This window comes from Eumetopias jubatus, unplaced genomic scaffold (genome assembly GCF_037043125.1).
Source record: "Eumetopias jubatus isolate StellerSeaLion01/CBP00866 unplaced genomic scaffold, mEumJub1_p1.0 scaffold_80, whole genome shotgun sequence".
Classification (NCBI taxonomy): domain Eukaryota; kingdom Metazoa; phylum Chordata; class Mammalia; order Carnivora; family Otariidae; genus Eumetopias; species Eumetopias jubatus.
This window is the reverse complement of record NW_028274886.1, coordinates 733,880-754,038: the sequence shown is the minus strand read 5'-3', so window position 1 is coordinate 754,038 and position 20,159 is coordinate 733,880. Positions and strand designations below refer to the sequence as shown.

General features: G+C 43.8%; 1 pseudogene; it reads right to left on the bottom strand.

Moving 5' to 3' along the window:
• Positions 1–17,099: 17,099 nt before the first annotated feature.
• LOC148161733 (N-acetyllactosaminide alpha-1,3-galactosyltransferase-like) lies at positions 17,100–19,642 on the bottom strand (annotated as a pseudogene).
• Positions 19,643–20,159: the final 517 nt, after the last annotated feature.

Below are 20,159 nucleotides of genomic sequence, written 5' to 3'. Positions count from 1 at the left end.
TGTGAGTCTCAACATCTTTGAGGATGTGTCTACTGCTTTAAATTATGTCAGTTTTGCTTTATATATTTTAGAGTATGTTATTAGATGATGCGAGTGTAGGGTTACTAACTTACTGTTGGATTGATCTTTATCTGATAATATTTCTTCTCTGTGGGCTCATAATTCTATCTTCAATAAAATGATACCAGCTTTCTTTATTTTTATTTCTTTATTTTAATTCCAGTTAGTTGACATGCGGCGTTATATCAGCTTCAGGTTTCCATACGTCACCCTGTGCTTAACACAAGTGCCCTCCTTCATCCCCTTCACCTGTGTCCCTCCCCCACCCACCTCCCTCTGGTGAGCGTCAGTCTGTCCTCTGTTATTAAGACTTGTTTCTTGGTTTGTCTCTCTCTTTTGCTCTCTCTCTCTCTCCCAGCTGTCTTTGATTAGTATTTGCATGGTATATAATTTTCATCCTTTTACTTTGTTTTATTTAAAAAAAAAAACTTTTCTGGGGGCGCCTGGGTGGCTCGGTTGGTTAAGCATCTCCTTTCAGCTCATGTCATGATCCCAGGGTTCTGGGATCAAGTCCCACATCAGGAGCCTGCTTCTCCCTCTCCCCGTGCCCCTCTCCCCTGCTCCTGCTCTCTCACTCCCCCCTCTCTCTCAGTAAATAAAATCTTAAAAAAAAAAAAAACCTTTTCTTTTGAAATAATTATAGCTTTACAGGAAATTGCAAACTTAGTATAGAGGGGTCCTGCTTATCCTTCACCCAGTTCCCCCCAGTGGTTGCATATTTCTTTCTTTTTTTTTTTTTTAAAGATTTTATCCATTTATTTGAGAGCGAAAGAGTGAGCCTGAGGTGGGGAGGGGCAGAGGGAGAGGGAGAAGCAGTGCTGAGAGGGAATTTCATAGCAGTCAGTGCCGACTCAAGATCTCAAATTAATAATCCAAGTTCCTCACTCAGGAAACTAGAAGAAGAAGAGCAGAATTAAACCAATGCATGCAGAAGAAAGGAAATAAATATCAGAGCAGATCAGTGAAACAGAGAATAGGAAGACAAGATAGTAAATCAGTGAAAGCAAAAGCATTCACCAATCTCAGGGATGACAGAGGGAACATTACTGCTGGTCCCGAGCCATTGAAAGGGTCATTGCGGAATACGCCACCGACAGCTGTACCCCAGCTTAGATGAGATGGACCGATTCTTCCCAAACCACAGACTATCCAAACTCGGTCAGAATTAAACTGATCGTATGAATGCTTCTACAAACAGTAAGGAAATGGAGTTAGCAATTTAAAATCTCCAGGAAGGAAATATCTAGGTCCAGATGTTTTCAATGAAGAATTCCTTGAGACTCTTAAAGAAGACTAGTGTCATTTTTACACAGTAGTTTCCAGAATATAGTTGAGGATGGAACACTGCCCAGGCTCGTGTTAGGAGTCCAGTTACTATCCTCCTGTCAGCACAAGAGAAAGACAGCACAACAAGAGAAAACAAATATCCCTTGTGAATAGAGACACAAAAAAAATTCTTTAAGAAAATAATTGCCTGTTGATATCCGCAATATAGATAGAAAATTCGACATCATGATGATGTGGAGGTTATTCCAGGTACTTAAGGCCCATTCCGACATTCTAAAATCACTCAGTGTAATCCACTCTATGAACAGGTTAAAAGAAAATTATAGGATCATATCAACATGTGACTACATCCAACACCCATTCATGATAAAAACTATCCACAGCTTGGATTAGATGGTAATTACCTTAATTATATTTAAAGGGCATCTGTAAAAACATAGAGCCAACATCATACTTCACAGTGAAATTCTGAATGCCTCTCCTTTCAGACTGGGAGTAAGTCAAGGATGTTTGTTCTTAAGCACTGTTATTTAACTGACATTTCTAGCTACATAGAATAAGGCAAGTAAAGGAAATTAAAGGAATTCAGATTGGAAAGGAAGAACTAAAAATGTCCCCATTTGCAGACGACATGATTGTGTATATAGACAATCCCAAGGAACTGATGAAAAACCTGGAACTAATGATAATGAATAGGTTCAGCGAAGTGGCCAATTATAAGATCACCACTCAAATACCAATCCCATTTCCAACATGTGGAAACTGAAATTAAAAATGAAGTACTCTTATAGGCAGTACTAATGAAAACAAAATCTTAGGTATGCTGAAAATAACTGTGTTCGTGAAAGTAATCAAAGACACTATAAAATTCCAGTTTTCCTAAAATTGAATATAGGTTTAATACAGTTCCCATTAAAATCTCAGCGAGGTTTTTTTTTTTTAAGAGATTTTATTTATTTATTTGACAGAGAGAGAGAGAGACAGCGAGAGAGGGAACACAAGCAGGGGGAGTGGGAGAGGGAGAAGCAGGCTCCCCATGGAGCAGGGAGCCTGACGCGGGGCTCCATCCCAGGACCCTGAGAGCATGACCTGAGCCGAAGGCAGATGCTTAACAACTGAGCCACCCAGGTGCCCCGAAGTTTTGTTTTTTGTTTTTACTTTTTTAGACACAATAAGCTTATTCTACAACTAATTTGTCAAGGCTAAAATGGCGAAAACGGCCTTCATAAGGAGAATAGAGTGAGAAGGGTCACTTCCTGATGTTAAGGCATACTACCTAGCTTTATTTACCAACACAGTGTGTAAGAAATAAAGATCAGTGGAATGGTGTGGAGAACCCAGAAATAGACACACCCAAAGGCTCAAGTGATTTTTTTAAGAAAAAAATTCCATTATGATAACGTTAAAAAGAATAAAATACTTATAAATAAAATAATTGTTAAGAATGAGCAACAAAAGTGCAACACTTGTACTTTGAAAACTACAAAGCAGTGTCAAAATATACTAAAGGAGACCTAAGTAAATGGAAAGACATCCTAGATATCATGGATTAGAAGTATTAATATTGTTAAAATGGCAGTACTCCCCAAATTGATCTACATATTCTGTGCTATCCCTCTCAACATCCCAGCTGACTTTTTTGCAGAAATTGACAAGCTGATTTTAAAATTATATGGAAACACAAGGGACCCAGAATAGTGAAAAACAGTTTTGAAAAAGATTAATAAAATTTTAGTATTCACACTTTTCCATTTCAAAACTTTATTCAACGTTAGAATAATCTAGACAGCATAGAACTCGCAAAAATTCAGAATTGAAAGTTCAGAAACAAAGCCTTAAATTTGTGGTTAATTGCTTTTCAACATGGGTGCCTAGAAAACTCCATGGGGTAGAGGGGTATATTTAGGTGAGTGGTCTTTTTTTTTTTTTTTTGGACCCGGTACTGTTGGTGAGATTCTCCCATTTTGTTGTGGGTAGCCGTAATTCATTCATTTTGTTGTTACGTAGTATGTCTTTTATCCATTCTACTGTTGCTGGATATTTGGGTAGCTTATTAGTCTTGCCTATTAGAAATGATAATTCCATGTCATACTTGACTCAGTTGGCACACATTGCTCGTGTTTATATACCTAAAGAGTGGAATTGTTGGGTTTTGGATTGTGCGATGTTCCACTTCAGTAGATACTGCAAATGCTTTTGCAAGGTAATGTATCCAATTATACTGTAATGAGCGTGTGGAAGAGTTCCTGTTGCTTCACATGTTTGCTGACACTTGGCATTGTCAGCCTTTTTAATTTAGCATTTCCAATATTTATGTAGTAGTTGTGGTTTTCACATGCATTTTCTTGAAAAATAAGTTGGACACCTTTTCATAGGATTTGGGGAATCTTTCTTATTTGGGAAGAGCCTGTTAAAATCCCTTGCCATTTTTCTTCTAAGTTATCCCTTCTTTTCTTAACTGTTTATGGGCCATTGTGTATTCTGGCTGGGAGTTTCTTATTAGTTATATGTTGCAATTATTTTTTCCTCCCTGGTGTGCTTTGTTGAAGAGATGTTCCTAGTTTTGATTAAGTCCACTTTATTAATCTTTTCATTTGGAGTTAGTTGGGGATTTTTGTTTTGTTTTTTAAATGTTTGTTTGTGGAGTAGGAGGAATCTTGTTAGGGTTGGTGGGGAAGAAATTACTCTCTGTCAAAAAGTTGTGAAAATATCTGTAATATCTTTTAGGGCTTTATAGTTTTGACTTTGACATTTAGAAGCAGAAGTCATTTGGAATATATTCTTATGTTTTGATTGATATAGAGCTTTAGTATTTATTAGCTCCTGTCATCTCCTATAGATACCTAATAAATTAGTTTCTCAGTACTGTTTATTGAGAAGACCACAGTGTCCTCGTTGGTCTGCAGGAGCACCTTTCTCATTAATCTAGTGTCCATTCTTATGTGGGCCTCCCTTCTGGAGTCTCTGTGTTCCCATTGGTAGAATTATCTATCTTAGAGGAATACCATCTTGTCTTAATTGCTCTACTTTAATACTTTAGTTTTGTTATATTGTAGAATCCACCTTCCACGTTTCTCACATTTGTCTTGTTCATTCTTGGCCTTGGCATTTCCCTCTAAATATTAGGAATACCTTGTCAATTCCTCTCAAAAAACATGTTACGATTTTGATTGGGTTTGTGTTAAATACATATTACCAGTTGATGGGCACATGACATCTTTAGATTCTGATTTTGGAGGATGATGTATTCTGTGTGTTTAGGTTTTTTTTAACTTCTTTCAATAATGTTTGATAGTTTTCGTTTAGAGAACTTGCCTTTTGTTAGTTATAGTCTCACCTTAGTTTTTCTTATCGCTGAAATGGGCGTATTTAAAAAATACTTTCTTGCTTGTCATTACTTCTATTTATATACTTGTTTTCTAGGTCATTAATTTCTGTGTTTATATTTGCTTACATCCTTGTACTTTCTTTGGGGTTCATTGGCTCCCCCTGCCCCTGCTTTCAAGTGGATATTTAGCTCGTATTTTTAGCTTCCTTTATATATTGTATGCATTGAATTGTGAATATTTTCCTCTTAACATTTTCTTTTGGCTCTGGCAGAATGGTTTCACACACGTTGCTGCGTTGAGTTTTTATTATCATTCAGTTAAAAATATTTTCTAATTTCCGTTGTGATTTCTTTTTTGACCTAAGAGTTCTTTAGATCTTAATAATTGACCTTTCTTTATTCATGTTAGAAAAAGGTAGCTTTATCCCACAACATATCGTTTTCATCTTTAACGACTTATATTTGTTTTTATTGCTTGCTTACTGACAGGTAATCCATTTCTTTTTCATGTGTGGGTAAATCTTTACTTAAGTCTCAAAAAATATAAGTACTTCATGAAATTGTGTTCTTATTATATATTTTTCCTTTAGTTTGATACAGCTTTTCCAATTGACAAAATTATTAGTAATGATTAAATAAATGCACGAATAGCAAATACTTGTCTAAGTTTATATGCTGTAAGTCCCTTTGAGTTTTTGTCCTTTTCTGCTTTATAAAAGAATATCTCTCAAATTTATAGGGTTGACTTTTTTGTCTGCTCAGTTGTACATTTATTCATTTATTCAACATTCAGTAAGTGTTTTATTTATGATGTGGTTTGTTTTGTGTTAGGCTTTGGAAGAATCCTATTCTCACTCTCCAGGGTTAGTCTACTAGGGAGGACATAATTTATTATAGGGCAAAAACTGCTATATTGTATGTATGAGTTCAGTTAACAAAGAGGCCACAGAAAAGGCAATATTTAACATTTTTCAGAAATGGAGACGTTTTCAAGTCATCATAAATGCTGTTTTCATGGTTTGTTAACGGGAAAGAATCGTTAAAATGTCCAACTACAAGATGAATTTAAATATAAATTATACAAATTGTTAAAACAAATTATTAATGTTAATTGCTTCAGTATAAATTTTAATTATAACTTTTTTTAGTTGTTTTTACTAGCTATTTCTACTTTGTAATAGAATGGTATTACTTTATAAACTTGCATATAGATAATTAGTGTTTTATATTACTCTCTGCAGAATCAAAGAACTCCATCGGACATGGTATTTCTTAGGACTTCAGAAAAAGCAGGTATTTATATTTGTATTTAAATTGCTGATCATTTAGTATTTTAGCAGTTTAATTTTCATTTTGAAAGGTAAAAGTTAAATTTATTCTTATAAAAAGTTTTCTTCGAATGATAATACATTGAATTCATTAATTCTAAATCACATTTAACTGTTGATATTTAAAATGAAAATCTTTAGTGTATATGTTTGTTTTAAAAAATATAATCCTATCACAACCTTTATATCAAATGAGTGCTTTTGTTCAAAGCTATATTGATAGCGAAGTACTTAGATGATGTTGCTTGAAATTTGATTGCTATTCTGTATTTGCAGTTTTATTAATTCAGCAAACGTTTATTTACCACCTACTATGTGCCAGGCACTACTTGTCTCTTGGGATACAAAGGGGGATAAGATGGGTGGGGGAACAGAAGAGGAAGCAGACAGTTTGTGTAGGTGAGTTGAAGTGGGCTTCGCAGGATAAATGATATTTATATGACCTGAGCTCTCACCAGTGAGGGGAAGGTGGAAAAGGGGAAATGAGACGGAAGCCTCATGTGGTCAAGGAGAAGAACTGTGTGTTGGAAGTCAGGAAACCCAAAATCTAGTCTGCTTTGGCCAATTTTTAATTATATGACCTAGACACATGGTCACCCATTTTCTTAATGTCTAAAATGATGAGAAGTTTATCAGGTAATACCCAAGTTCCTTCTGCCTTGCATTTCTGACTGTGAAATAAATAGTATTTTTTTCTCTTTAAATTTTTTTATTGTTTTGTTAATCACCATACATTACATCATTAGTTTTTGATGTAGTGTTCCATGATTCATTGTTTGTGCATAACACCCAGTGCTCCACGCAGAATGTGCCCTCTTTAATACCCATCACCAGGCTGACCCATCCCCCCACCGCCCTCCCCTCTAGAACCCTCAGTTTGTTTTTCAGAGTCCATCGTCTCTCATGGTTCGTCTCCCCCTCCAGTTCGCCCCCTTCATTCTTTCCCTCCTGCTATCTCCTTCTTTTTTTTTTTTTCTTAACATATATTGCATTATTTGTTTCAGAAGTACAGTTCTGTGATTCAACAGTCTTGCACAATTCACAGCGCTCACCATAGCACATACCCTCCCCAATGTCCATCACCCAGCCACCCCATCCCTCCCACCCCAACCCCCCTCCAGCAACCCTCAGTTTGTTTCCTGAGATAAAGAATTCCTCGTATCAGTGAGGTCATATGATACCTGTCTTTCTCTGATTGACTTATTTCGCTCAGCATAACACCCTCCAGTTCCATCCACGTCATTGCAGATGGCAAGATCTCATTCCTTTTGATGGCTGCATAATATTCCATTGTATATATGAACCACATCTTCTTTATCCATTCATCTGTCGATGGACATCTTGGCTCTTTCCACAGTTTGGCTATTGTGGACATTGCTGCTATAAACGTTGGGGTGCACATACCACTTCGGATACCTACATTTGTATCTTTGTGATAAATACCCAGTAGTGCAATTGCTGGATCGTATGGTAGCTCTATTTTCAACTGTTTGAGGAACCTCCACACTGTTTTCCAGAGGGGTTGCACCAGCTTACATTCCCACCAACGGTGTAGGAGGGTTCCCCTTTGTCCGCATCCCCGCCAACATCTGTCATTTCCTGACTTGTTAATTTTAGCTATTCTGACTGGTGTGAGGTGGTATCTCACTGAGGTTTTGATTTGGATTTCCCTGATGCCAAGCGATGTTGAGCACTTTTTCATGTGTCTGTTGGCCATTTGGATGTCTTCTTTGGAAAAATGTCTGTTCGTGTCTTCTGCCCATTTCTTGATTGGATTATTTGTTCTTTGGGTATTGAGTTTGATCTGTTCTTTATAGATTTTGGATACTAGCCCTTTATCTGATATGTCATTTGCAAATATCTTCTCCCATTCTGTCGGTTGTCTTTTGGTTTTATGGACTGTTTCTTTTGCTGTGCGAAAGCTTTTTATCTTGATGAAATCCCAATAGTTCATTTTTGCCCTTGCTTCCCTTGCCTTTGGCGATGTTTCTAGGAAGAAGTTGCTGCGGCTGAGGTCGAAGAGGTTGCTGCCTGTGTTCTCCTTTAGGATTTTGATAGACTCCTGTCTCCCATTTAGGTCTTTCAGCCATTTGGAGTCTGTTTTTGTGAGTGGTGTAAGGAAATGGTCCAGTTTCATTCTTCTGCATGTGGCTGTCCAATTTTCCCAACACCATTTGTTGAAGAGACTGTCTTTTTTCCATTGGACATTCTTTCCTGCTTTGTCAAAGATTAGCTGACCATAGAGTAGAGGGTCCATTTCTGGACTCTCGATTCTGTTCCATTGATCTATGTGTCTGTTGTTGTGCCAGTACCGTACTGTCTTGATGATGACAGCTTTGTAATAGAGCTGGAAGTCCGGAATTGTGATGCTGCCAGCTTTGCTTTTCTTTTTCAGCATTCCTCTGGCTATTCGGGGTCTCTTCTGGTTCCATACAAATTTTAGGATTATTTGTTCCATTTCTTTGAAAAAAGTGGATGGTATTTTGATGGGGATTGCATTGCATGTGTAGATTGCTCTAGGTACCATTGACATCTTCACAATATTTGTTTTTCCAATCCATGAGCATGGAACGTTTTTCCATTTCTTTGTGTCTTCCTCAATTTCTTTCTTGAGTATTTTATAGTTTTCTGAATACAGATCCTTTGCCTCTTTGGTTAGATTTATTCCTAGGCATCTTATGGTTTTGGGGGCAATGTAAATGGGATCGACTCCTTAATTTCTCTCTCTTCTGTCTTGTTGTTGGTGTATAGGAATGCCACTGATCTCTGTGCATTGATTTTATATCCTGCCACTTTACTGAATTCCTGTATGAGTTCTAGCAGTTTTGGGGTGGAGTCTTTTGGGTTTTCTACATAAAGTATCTTATCGTCTGCAAACAGTGAGAGTTTGACTTCTTCTTTGCCGGTTTGGATGCCTTTGATTTCTTTTTGTTGTCTGATTGCTGTGGCTAGGACTTCTAATACTGTGTTGAATAGCAGTGGTGATAGTGGACATCCCTGCCGAATGGACAGTATTTTTATAGGAAGCTCAGCATATTATTTATTTATTTTTTTGGAAGCTCAGCATATGTATTATTGGTAGTGTGGTGAAAACTCTAGAAAGGACAAAGTTAAATTGTAGAGTTGTTAATTAATTTTTTTTAAAAAATTTTTAAATATTCTCTACACCCAATATGGGGCTCAAACTCATGACCCTGAAATCAAGAGTCGCATGGTCTTCCAGCTGAGTCAGCCAGGCGCTAGAGTTGTTAATTTAGTTTTTTCTCCATATGTAAACAGCATTTTTTTAAAGGGGTATTCTGAGGGGGGGGGAATGTTTTTTCAACTGTAGTTATGGTTATTTGCATTGTAAGACAAGGCTGCCATTAACAGAAGAGTTCAGCTACACCTAATCATCAGGTACACTTGATACATTTACTTTATTGTGTGTTACTCAACGGGAGGTTTTGTTCTTCCTGTGGAGCAGACTAGAGAGCTCCTCTCTTCCAGTCCATTTCCTTTCTTCTCAGAAATACAGCTGGACTCCCTTTCCTGTCCAGTGAGATGGGGCTTTGCTCTGAGGGCTGGCCAAAGGAGGCTAGCTGGCCGCTTCCAGGCCTGGTCTTCACCTCTTCTGTAGCTCCATGTAGCCATGTGTCTCGAGTCAATGCACCTGGGGTTGTTGCAAGGCTTGGATTATTCTGCAGAGTTTGAAAAAGTTGCTTTGGATGATTTTTACTGTTGTTTTCATTATAGTTCTGGAGAAATGGATTTTCAGAGATTTTCACATTGCCATCCCTGTTTACATCACCTATTGTTTATGATGTTTGTCTTTGTTTCTAAATGTATTCAATATCATGAATAGAAAAACCTTTGCATTTGAGAAATGCTTTCATATTAATGGCCCTTCTAATGATTGTGGTAGAAATATATATGAGATTAAGAACATTATCCTAAATATGGAAATGTTTTTTAGATAATTAAAATTAAAGGAAATACAGGTTTCACTAGGGGATAAAAGATGAAGGAAATCCAGCACTTTAAAACTGGAAGATGATGAGAACTGTCCATTTTCTAGAGGAGGAGTCTGAGGGCTGAACAATATGAATGCCTTGTTGAAGATCGTGTGACTAACAGCAGTTTCAGTTCTTCAGCCTCTGAATGACTTATAGCCAGCGAAACATAGATAGAATATTAGAGCATTAGGCAAATGAGATACTCTATATTATGTTAGCTTTGGATAAATAACATATCTAAACTGATGGCTTGTTTTTTAAGAGATTTTATGTATTTATTTGATGGAGAGAGAGAGAGAGAGCAAGCATAAGCAGGGGGAGTGGTGGGCAGAGGGGGATGGAGAAGCAGGCTCCCCACCGTGCAGGGGGAGCCTGATGTGGAGCTCGATCCCGGGACCCCGGGATCACGACCTGAGCTGAAGGCAGACGCTTAACTAACTGAGCCACCCAGGTGCCCTAAACTGATGACGTTTTAAAAACATTTTCTTTCCCTCTAGTTTTCCCTTGGGTTTCATGTTATAGGGACATGTTGTAGTATAATGATACTTAATATTTTGTAGGTCCTGGATCTCTTTGAGAATCTTTTTTTTTAATTTTTTTGAAAGATTTTTATTTACTTGACAGAGCACAAGCAGTTGGGAGCATCTTAGGGAGAGGGAGAAGCAGGCTTCTCCGCCGAGCAGGGAGCCTGACTCAGGACTCGATCCCAGGATGGTGGGATCATGACCTGAGCCGAAGGCAGACGCTTAACTGACTGAGCCGCCCAGGCACCCCCTAAGCTTACAGTTCTCGGTTTCTTTATTTTTTTCTATTAAATTTAAATGGTTAAAATTCACTGATTGTAGATATACAGGTATTAAAATGTGAGATTGCTATTTCATGCTGTTTTTCTTCTGAAATGGACCAAATAGCTTCACAGCTGGATAAAATGTGTGTCATGATACTGCTTTAAGTCAGTAATTCTTAGCTTTGGAAATTCTGTTTCTGTGACTTTAAGTGATTACGTTTTTTAATTGTCTCATTTTCAAAAGTACACATACTCAGAATTTTTTGTGTATCAATACTCTTGATATTATTACTTTTCAGTTTCAGTTCAGAAGAATCTGATAGTGCATTGTCTACTAAAATAAAAATCTTCAAACCCTAGCCAGTATAAAAGTCTTAAATCTGTGTGGTGTGTCGGAGCTTGGACAGTTGCAGCTCAGGGAGTCTTTTTGTGGTGTCCTATTGACTGTGTATTAACACAGGGCTTTCTGTGGGGCCGGCATCTAATTGTTTAGAATGCAGATGAAGCTGTTGATGGATCTGGGGACTGATGGCTTAAATTCCAATTAATCAGTTGCTTCATCAGTTTCTTAATTCAGATCAAATATCTCCTGAATGCACACAGTTCTTTTAGTCTATTAAGAGAAATTAATGCTTTAGCACTAATTTTCACCAATCTCTTATAAATGCCAATATCTTTTTCACTTGTCTCCTCAGTGATGACCTTATAGGTTAAGTGTTTGGGACCTACTACAATAGCTCGGCCTCACCTGTTAGTGGGGCAGGGGTAGGTAAATGACACTGTACTCATCCACACTCTCTCTCTGCTGCTATTCATCTGCCCACCAGCTTAAAAATTTCATGCCGTCATTGAGTCATATAAATGATTTAGAAATTAAGTTTAATGGCAAACGATCTGGTATTAAATATGCGAAGTCAATGTCTATTTTTCTTTTGTTGGGCATATACTGTACCCATCTCTTTCAGAGCTATTGGATTCATGAGCTGTTGCAGACAGTCTACTAATATTACAGGATAACTTACCACCGTATATGACAGACTACGGTGCTCAGTCTCGTCATGTCCCATCAGTTACTTTATCACCACTTGAGGCAGCTCTCCTGTGGGACACCTAGTCTAGTTGATCTTCATTTGATTGTCATTAAACCTGTCCTTTCCTGTCAGCTCTTGTCAGTTATACAAAATAAAATCAAGTATTCATAAGAAGTCTGTAACGGGATATAAGCAGACCAATTTAATAATTCATTTTTGCTGAGCCTTCACTGGCCTCAGTTGTAGCTAGTGCTTGCTGTTAAACATGATTAGATATGGTGTGTGTAAGACATGGCAAGTTGGCCATACTTCTGATTTTGCTACAGTTCATTCTCTCTTTTTAAATTCTGTCAGTTACTGCGAAGTTAGTAATGTGAACTTACTCGAAATTAAGTAATATGTCTATTGCCCCTAAATTTTTTAAAGAATTTTTTTTTAAGATTTTATTTATTTATTTGAGAGAGAGAGAATGAGAGACAGAGAGCACGAGAGGGAAGAGGGTCAGAAGGAGAAGCAGACTCCCCGCCGAGCAGGGAGGCCGATGTGGGACTCGATCCCGGGACTCCAGGATCATGACCTGAGCCGAAGGCAGTCGCCCAACCAACTGAGCCACCCAGGCGCCCTGCCCCTAAATTTTTAAAGCAGCATATAATTATTTAACATGAAGATGTCCTTTTTTCTTTAAAGAAAGACAACTGTATTGCTTCCAGTGTTTAATAAGTTTACAGAACCTAGGTATTACTTTCACTTTTAGAAACAGAATGTTTGAAATATAAGAGTCTCTAGAGATTCTCCCTTCTTATTTTCTATGTTAGAAAGCAAACCTAGAGCAGAGCTGTTGGCACTGACATCTCAAAGTATGTGTCCGAGAGAATCTAGAATCCGATCTGTATGCGGTTACTTTTGAATCAGAACACACATAAGCACATACACACACATGTATAAACATGCATATATTTTAAGAGGAAAAAAAATCAAGTTTGAAAAACTGTTTAACTGTAAATTAACATCCACTACAAATTTCCCTATTCTCCTTTTTAGTTGAAACCAGTTTGTAAAATATTCTCCTTGTGGTAGGTCCTTTGGCAAGTAATGCATAACAAAATTTATTTATGTATTTAGATATATCTTTCAAAGTACATGTAATCAGACAAAGGTCTCCTGGGTAAGTCTTCTCTTGATACAGTAGATGATTCAGAAGTCATTTCATAGCGCTCCGTCTTTTGGAGCCTTGGGAAAGTGACTTGGTTTCTGTGGAGGCGCCTAGAATCCTGCTGGCAGCACCACGGCAGAGAGCCGCTCCAAGGGTTGGAAGTGTCATTGGTGAAGGGTTTGCGTGGGGCACATTCCAGATCCTGAACTGTGATTAGTTGAAGGTACATTGGCTGGCGGAGAAAAATAGTAAGAGCAAGAAAACGCTCGTGGTATGTGCAGGACTACAGTTTCTAACAGAGCGCTCAAGGGAAAATGCGTCTAGCACGGATGTGGGTTTGCACAGACCCATTTTAGTGTTAGGACGTTATGTGAGAGGTGTCCTGGACTGGGCTCGGTGAAGATACGTTCTACCTTCACTAGTCCCCCAGACTTGAGAAAGAGGTCGCTAAATGAGTTCCAGACATACGGCTCTCACTGGCATACTTCAGTAGATTTTCCTCTAAATTTTACAACGCAAGTCTGAAGTCAGTCCGATTTTTTCCCCCCGTGCAGATGGAAACTTTAGTGGGGCGAGGTAACTGGCAGGGAGCATCGGTGAGTGAGGTGCAGAGCTGGTGTTCAGCCCAAGACTGGCCCTTCCTGCTGTGCCCCGGGAACAGGAGCCTCTCCTAGAGCGCGGCTGACACTCTGGGCCACGTTGCTCTTCACTGGGGCCGTTGGTCTTACCTGCCGTAGGCTGCTGAGCAGCACTCCTGCCCCAGGTCACAAGATACCAGCAGCGGGTTTGAAAACAAACAGGGTCTCCACAAGTTTCCAAGTGCCCCCCAGGGGGGAAATCACCCCTAGTTGAAAAGCACTGGAGGACTTTTTTGTTTTCATTGAAGAGAATCCCTAAGTGTTCAGTTATGTATCTTTTGAGACTAATTAATATTCTTCAGAGATGCTCTCAGTAAGAACAAACTGATTCTGTGGTATTTGCCTCCGTGGGGAAGAAGCTTCTGCTCCTGCCAGTGCAGCCAAGAATTCAGGGGCTGGCTCCATGTCCCTGCTGCTGCCAGGCTAAGGCCAGGGCGTCCCCCTGCAGGGGTGTCCACTAGCTGCCCACTTCCCCAGGCCTGGTGGACTGGGCCTCCCTTCTGCTCACCAGCTTCCACTCAGAGGCAGGAGCTCTGCCCCGTTTTGACAGTCTGGGAGTAATGGAGCCCCAGCTGGTCAGCCCCACCGGCTAGCTTGTAGGGCCGGAAGGGCTGCCACAACTCCTCCCCTAACCCAGCGCCCACTTAGAAGCCAGCAGGGGCCCCTCCAGATAAGGCTGGGTGCTGTCCTCTTCCATTCCCCGTGTCTTGGCCCAGACCTTTGCAGACCTTGCTCCAGTTCATGCCTACGGGAGGTGGTGAAAACAGCGGAGAGCTTGGTGGTCCGTCGTTCAAAGGGAGGATCCATGATACGTACCAACAAAGGACAGAGCAGCCCAGTGAGAAACTTTATTGCCAGAACCAGGGAAAGATTCAGCCTGAAGGAGTCCCACAGAATCACACTCTACACTGCGTGCATGTGCTAGTCTGCTCTGCTCAGGAGTGGTCAGAGTGAGACGGTCTTGAAAAGGCCTCCAGGACACACATCCATCAGCAAAGCCAAAGCCTTGCTTGTCTCAGGGGCCCTGAGCACAGTCTCTGGGTGTACTGCGCACGGCTAGTGGTAGTTCCTGTGAAGCTGAGCTTAGAAATAGAATCGCATGCCTCCCCGTTGGTCTAGAAGATTGTACGTGTGCCAGAACCATGGCTGTGGGCCCAGGAGCGTGGACAGAGACCACCTGCAAGCTGCTGGTCCATTCCTGACTGAACTAGGGGCAGAATCAAGAACCAACTTCCCAGTTGGGGAGAATAGCCTCTAAGCCACATGTATCCAGTGGTAAAGGGTGAAAATCTGACTCAGTGAGTTCAGACACCACTTTTGACCAACAGGAAGTTGGTGTGGGGCCAGGAGCAGCCCGTAGAAAGCCAGGAATACAAATCTGGTCAGGGACAGGAGAGGGGTGGTGCATGCTACAGGGTCATTGGACTTCACAGAATTAGGTCAGCCAAGTCCCAAAAAAGAAACATGTCTGAACAACAACCAGCACTCAACATGTTTGATGTTTGTGTAACAGTTCAGAGTGTTCACTCATCAACTCTGGTGAATTTTATGTGATTGTACAGCAGAGGGGTTTGAAGTCAGATGGGCCTCCTGATGGCATTGTGCCGTTCATCCTGCCTGTCCCGGTGAGACCTCAGGGCAGTGCACCTCTAAGCTTGAAATAGGGGCCTGTTCCCTACCGACTGTCCAACAGGACCTCAAATATATATAGGCCAGGACTGGCACTTAGTAGATGCTCAGTATATATTAGTAACTTTCTTGTTCAGAGAGAAATGACTTTTTATTATGCATGTATGTCTCTGTATATTTTGTGAGGAGTGTGGAACAGTTTCTAATCAAGAAAGTAGATACCCTATTTATTTCCTCTTAGTTTGGAGTGTTCTGTTAGTTTCTCCCCATAACGATCTTTGGAAGGTATTTTCTAAAGGAGCCAGGCCCCAGAGAAGTAGACTTGTATTAAATCCCATGTCCCCGAATTCCTCTCCCTGGCACGTTGTCCCTCCTCCTGCCCACCCCCCAGGGGTCTCTGTAATTGTGGTCCTTTGGTCCTTGAGGTTCAGAGGGATCCCCGTCGTGGCAGAGAAGACAATTACACTCACAGAGCTAGTATACTGCTTTGTAAAGGAGACTTTTCTGGATGCTACGGGTCTTCTTTCCCTGAACTGCAGGTGGTACCTGCTTTTCATTTCCAGCTGAATCCCCGTCCCTCTTACCTTCACAGAAACCGCTCCATCTCATTTCTAGAGTAGGACATTGGGTGTGCCCCAAGGGATCGAGTGTGGGTTCTGTTTTAGAATCTTGAGTCTGGGTTACTTGTCAGCCCTCTCCTACATGTGTCTCCCAGAACTTGTTTTACTCCTTCGGATTTTGCTCATTTGCTTCTCTGATCATTAGACGAAATACTTACTGAGGTCAGGGGTCCCTGGAAGAATGTTCTCAGTGTCGTAGGTGTCGTAGGTGTTGTGTGGATTTGGAGTGCACCCGGAAGAGAAGCTGTGTGTGAGCCCGTGGTGAGGAAGGGTGCAGCCGCGCCCCGTGAGCTGGGGGTACAAGTTGGCCGTGTCTGCTGGTTTGCTGCCAAATCTTCAAGTCTGTATTTCCATTTTTGAAGCTATCAGTAAATCTCTTTCAAACATTTGTCAGTATGTACAACCTCCCCATCACTATCCAGTTTTATTTTTGTTGTTTTAATTATAAATATCTAATAGTTTATTTTAACCATTTGAAATTACTTGAACAATGTCACGGTTAAATAACCATATCATTTCAGCTGCTTTTTGGACAAGTGATTGTTTTGTTTTGGAGGGAGAGAGAGGAAGAGAAAAGGTGGGCGGGACGCAGAGGGAGAGAGAATCCTAAGCAGACGCCAAGCGTGGACTCAGTGTCATGACCCTGAGATCGTGACCAAGGCTGAAATCGAGAGTTGGACGCTTCACTTACTGAGCCACCCGGGCCCCCCTGGATAAGTGATTTTTAACAGGTTCTATTAGATATCAGAAAACTCAGCCAGCATCTTCTGCTTCTGTCTTCTGAATCTAAGCAACTTAGAAGCCACCACAGTGGAAGTTTTAGGCCCTCTCTTTACTGGGTGACTACAGCCTGTGAGCAGTCATGGGCTTTTTTGTAAGGCTGTTCACCTCTTTCCCTCTACCAGTCACCTTACGATTTCTGTATCTTCCTTTAAAGTTAAAACCCCTTTCACCCAGGACACTGAAAGTTACGCCATCAATACTAATAAATAAGTAGTTTAAAATATTGTGAAAACGTTTTATTTAATATTTCTGTTTTGCTGTCTTCTGGATAAAAGGGAAAAGGCCATGAGATAAGTTATTGATGAAATGAGCTGCTGAAGTGGAGAGGAGGTGTAGTCGGCCGATAACTGTCATAGCGTGAGCACTGGTAAATGACCGCGCATGCAGTCAGCCGTCCACCAGAGCCGTTCTGGTGCTGAGCTGCATCGATCAGTAGTAGGATGTCAGCGAAGTTGATGGATGGGGCCAACACGGACAGACAGCAGAAGGGAGCCCTGAAATATAAATATGAGAAAAGTACAAGGAAGGGGAGTCTCCATCTCTGCAGGTGTTCAAATATAAATTGAAATGTGGGTTTCTGTGGTGCAGTTCCAGTTATTTGCAGCATTGACACCGAAAACATCCGACATACACGTTGGACCCCTTCACAGCTACAAATGACCCAGAAGTGATCCAAACACACCGACCACAAAGAGAGGAACTTGGGCCCCCAAGCAGACCTCCTGAGAGCGGGGGCGCTAGGGGCTCTGAACATGGCCATGTGGGCAGTGCCGGGCTCCAGAGACTCCCTTGAGGGGACAGAGGTCGGAATCTGCTCTGATAGCTCCGCTCGGCGTGGCACCACCTGACAGAGTCGGGGTCAGCCCCATACGAGTTGCGGATGTCCCGGTGACTCTTGCGCACGGCCACAAACCTCAGCTTCTTCATGACCCCGGGCCAGCCCAGCAGCTGCAGGTCCCACAGGTACTCTGGGGACAGACCTTGGTGGGCTTATGGTAGAGAAGATACCTGTTCAGGTGGCTCTCGTCATGCCACAGGGCCTCGATCCCATTGGCCCAGTCGACCACCATCGCCTGGTGACAGGCTGAGGTCAGTCGGGGAACCTCCGGCACCAAACCCCCAGAAAAGCCTCCTGCGTAGTAAAAGTCACCCGGGTCCCTGGGGTGTGCCCCTGGGACCTTGTCCGCGCTCGTAGCTGAAGTCCTAGAAGGTCACCCTGGAGAAACCGGGGTGCAGGGTGCCTAAGAGGAGGGACAGGCTCTCCACGCCCACGTGGTCGCTCAACTTCATGTCCACTAAACGGACACCAGGTAGTCCACCTTGCGAAGGAAGAGCGAATGCGAGAAGTTGCTGATCTCCATGCGGTGCATGGGCACATCCTGCCAGCAGGGAGCCCCGGGGACCTGGAACCAGCACTCTCTGGTCCTACGGAAGCAGCACTCGGGCCCAGCAGCCGGCCAGTCGGTGAAGACACAGTAGGTGACCCTGTGCCCCGCTGTGAACTGCTTCTCCGCCGGCTGCAGGAACGGCTCCAGAAAGACCACGTAGCTACAGGGACGGGGGATAGGGTGGGAGGAGAGTCACTGCCAGAGGCTGGTGGCAGGACCCCAGAGCTCGGGGCCGTGCACGTGTTCACCTTCGTCACTGGGACACGCCCCGGGCTGCGTTAAGCCACAGCCACCCTCCTGGCCTGTCCTGAGAGAGTCGGCCGGCGGGCCCTCCCTCCCTTCTGCTCCCAGAGATGGGGGCCCTCAGCACCCCATCTTACAAACGGGAGCCCGAGGCTAGGGAGGCTGGAAACCCATGCAGCCACACAGTCAGCATGCTGGAGCCAGGGACACTGCCCCGTGCTGAGCTCCCGGGCAAACCCTGCAGGTGCCCTCCCCTGGCCGCCCCCCTGCGGGTCCCCTCCCCACCTGCCAGGACTGGAGCTCCTTTGGGCACAGCCCTCGTTCCTTTGCCCAACAGACCGGCTAGAAGAAGCAGGGCCAGCCACCTGCCCCTCTCGCTTTGGGTGGGCTGTCGCTGGTCCCCACAGCTCGCTGCACTCCCTGGAGGGTCCCCCCGTGAAGGCTACGGGGCCTCTTGCTGACAAGGTCCTCAATCTACCACTGGTATTCCTAGGAGGGGTCACCCTGAACTCCCCCAGACCGGGAATCAGGTGCAGCCCGGGGACAGGGAAGGGGAAAGAGGACCCTGGGAGTTGAGGGGGGTTGCTTAGACCCCAGCCTTGAATCCAAGGGGGTAAGCTTCTGGATCCAGGTCGACATATGCCCCTCCCTCAGTCCAAAGCCCTCACATGGCTGGTCCCCCTGTGAGGGGTCTACCTGCTCCGCAACGTGGGGACAGCAGCTCCCCCAACGTCAGGCAAGTGTGGTGAGCCCTCTGAGTCTGGTTTTTTGGAGCAGGCACTGAGGCTACTTCCCTGGGCCTGCCCCACACCTGGCAGCTTAGTCAAGGGCTCACACGGGGAAGGCGGCCACTGCCTTGAAACAGGGGACAGGCACACAACCCACAGGCCCGGATCAGGTCAGCAGGGGAAAGGCCAGGCCCAGTCGTTGTGAGTGTGGTTTCACGGCCCCTTCCCTCAAGGACGCTGCCGGCAAGGGCTCCCTCATGCAAGCCCGGCACCTGCCCTCGCCCCAGGGCTGCGCTCCCGGCCCAGAGGGGGACGCATGAGGCCCGCCTGTGCGGGCAGCGTTGGGACAGGGCCACAGGCGCTGGCCGCGGACCCTGGGCCGTGAGGGTCTGGTTGGTGATTTCAGTCCCTGCTCTCCAGGACCTGGAGGACGACTCTGAGGCGACCTGGGCCCTTCCTAGTGCCCCCCGCACATGGGGCTGAAGGCCTCCCTTGCGATGGCCTGGGAAAAGGGTTGCACATGCCTCAGGCCATCCTGCGGGCCTCGGCGAGCTCTGTGGAGGAAGGAAGCTCTGACTGCCGATGCTGTCGCCAGCCCCGGCTTCCAGAGGCTCCCAGGGGCCAGGCCACTTGCCGGCAGCCATGCCCAGCGCGCTCCTGGGTCCGCTGGGGTCCCAGGGCCTCACTGCTCAGCTCCCTCTCAGGGGCCTGGGCTCTGGCACCGAGTGCTGTCTGACCCGAGTGCTGTCTGAGGCTGTGCCCTCCTGAGCCTCATCCTCTAAGAGACACACAGGAGGGGCCAGCCCGACAAGCATCTCCTCGCTACCAATGCACAGGGCACACGTGACCCCCTTCCACTTCTCTGGTGGTGGGCTCCCCGGAAGCCCCATTGTTGGGGTGCTCTGCCCCTTGACTCAGCAGGATAGCGGCCTGGGGTCAGGGCTGTGTCTGTCCGAGGGGAGTGGCAGCAGGCGGGGGCTGTCACCCACTGTGACGGGCAGCCTCCTGAGAGGGAGCCAGGTGCTGTCCCCTCACCGGGCCCACGAGAGCCCAGTAAGACTGCTGAATGCATGCACTTTCGCATTAATCCCCAGGACGGGGTCCCCCCACTCTGTGCTCAACACACCGACAGTCCCATGGTGACGTTCTGCAGCTAGAACT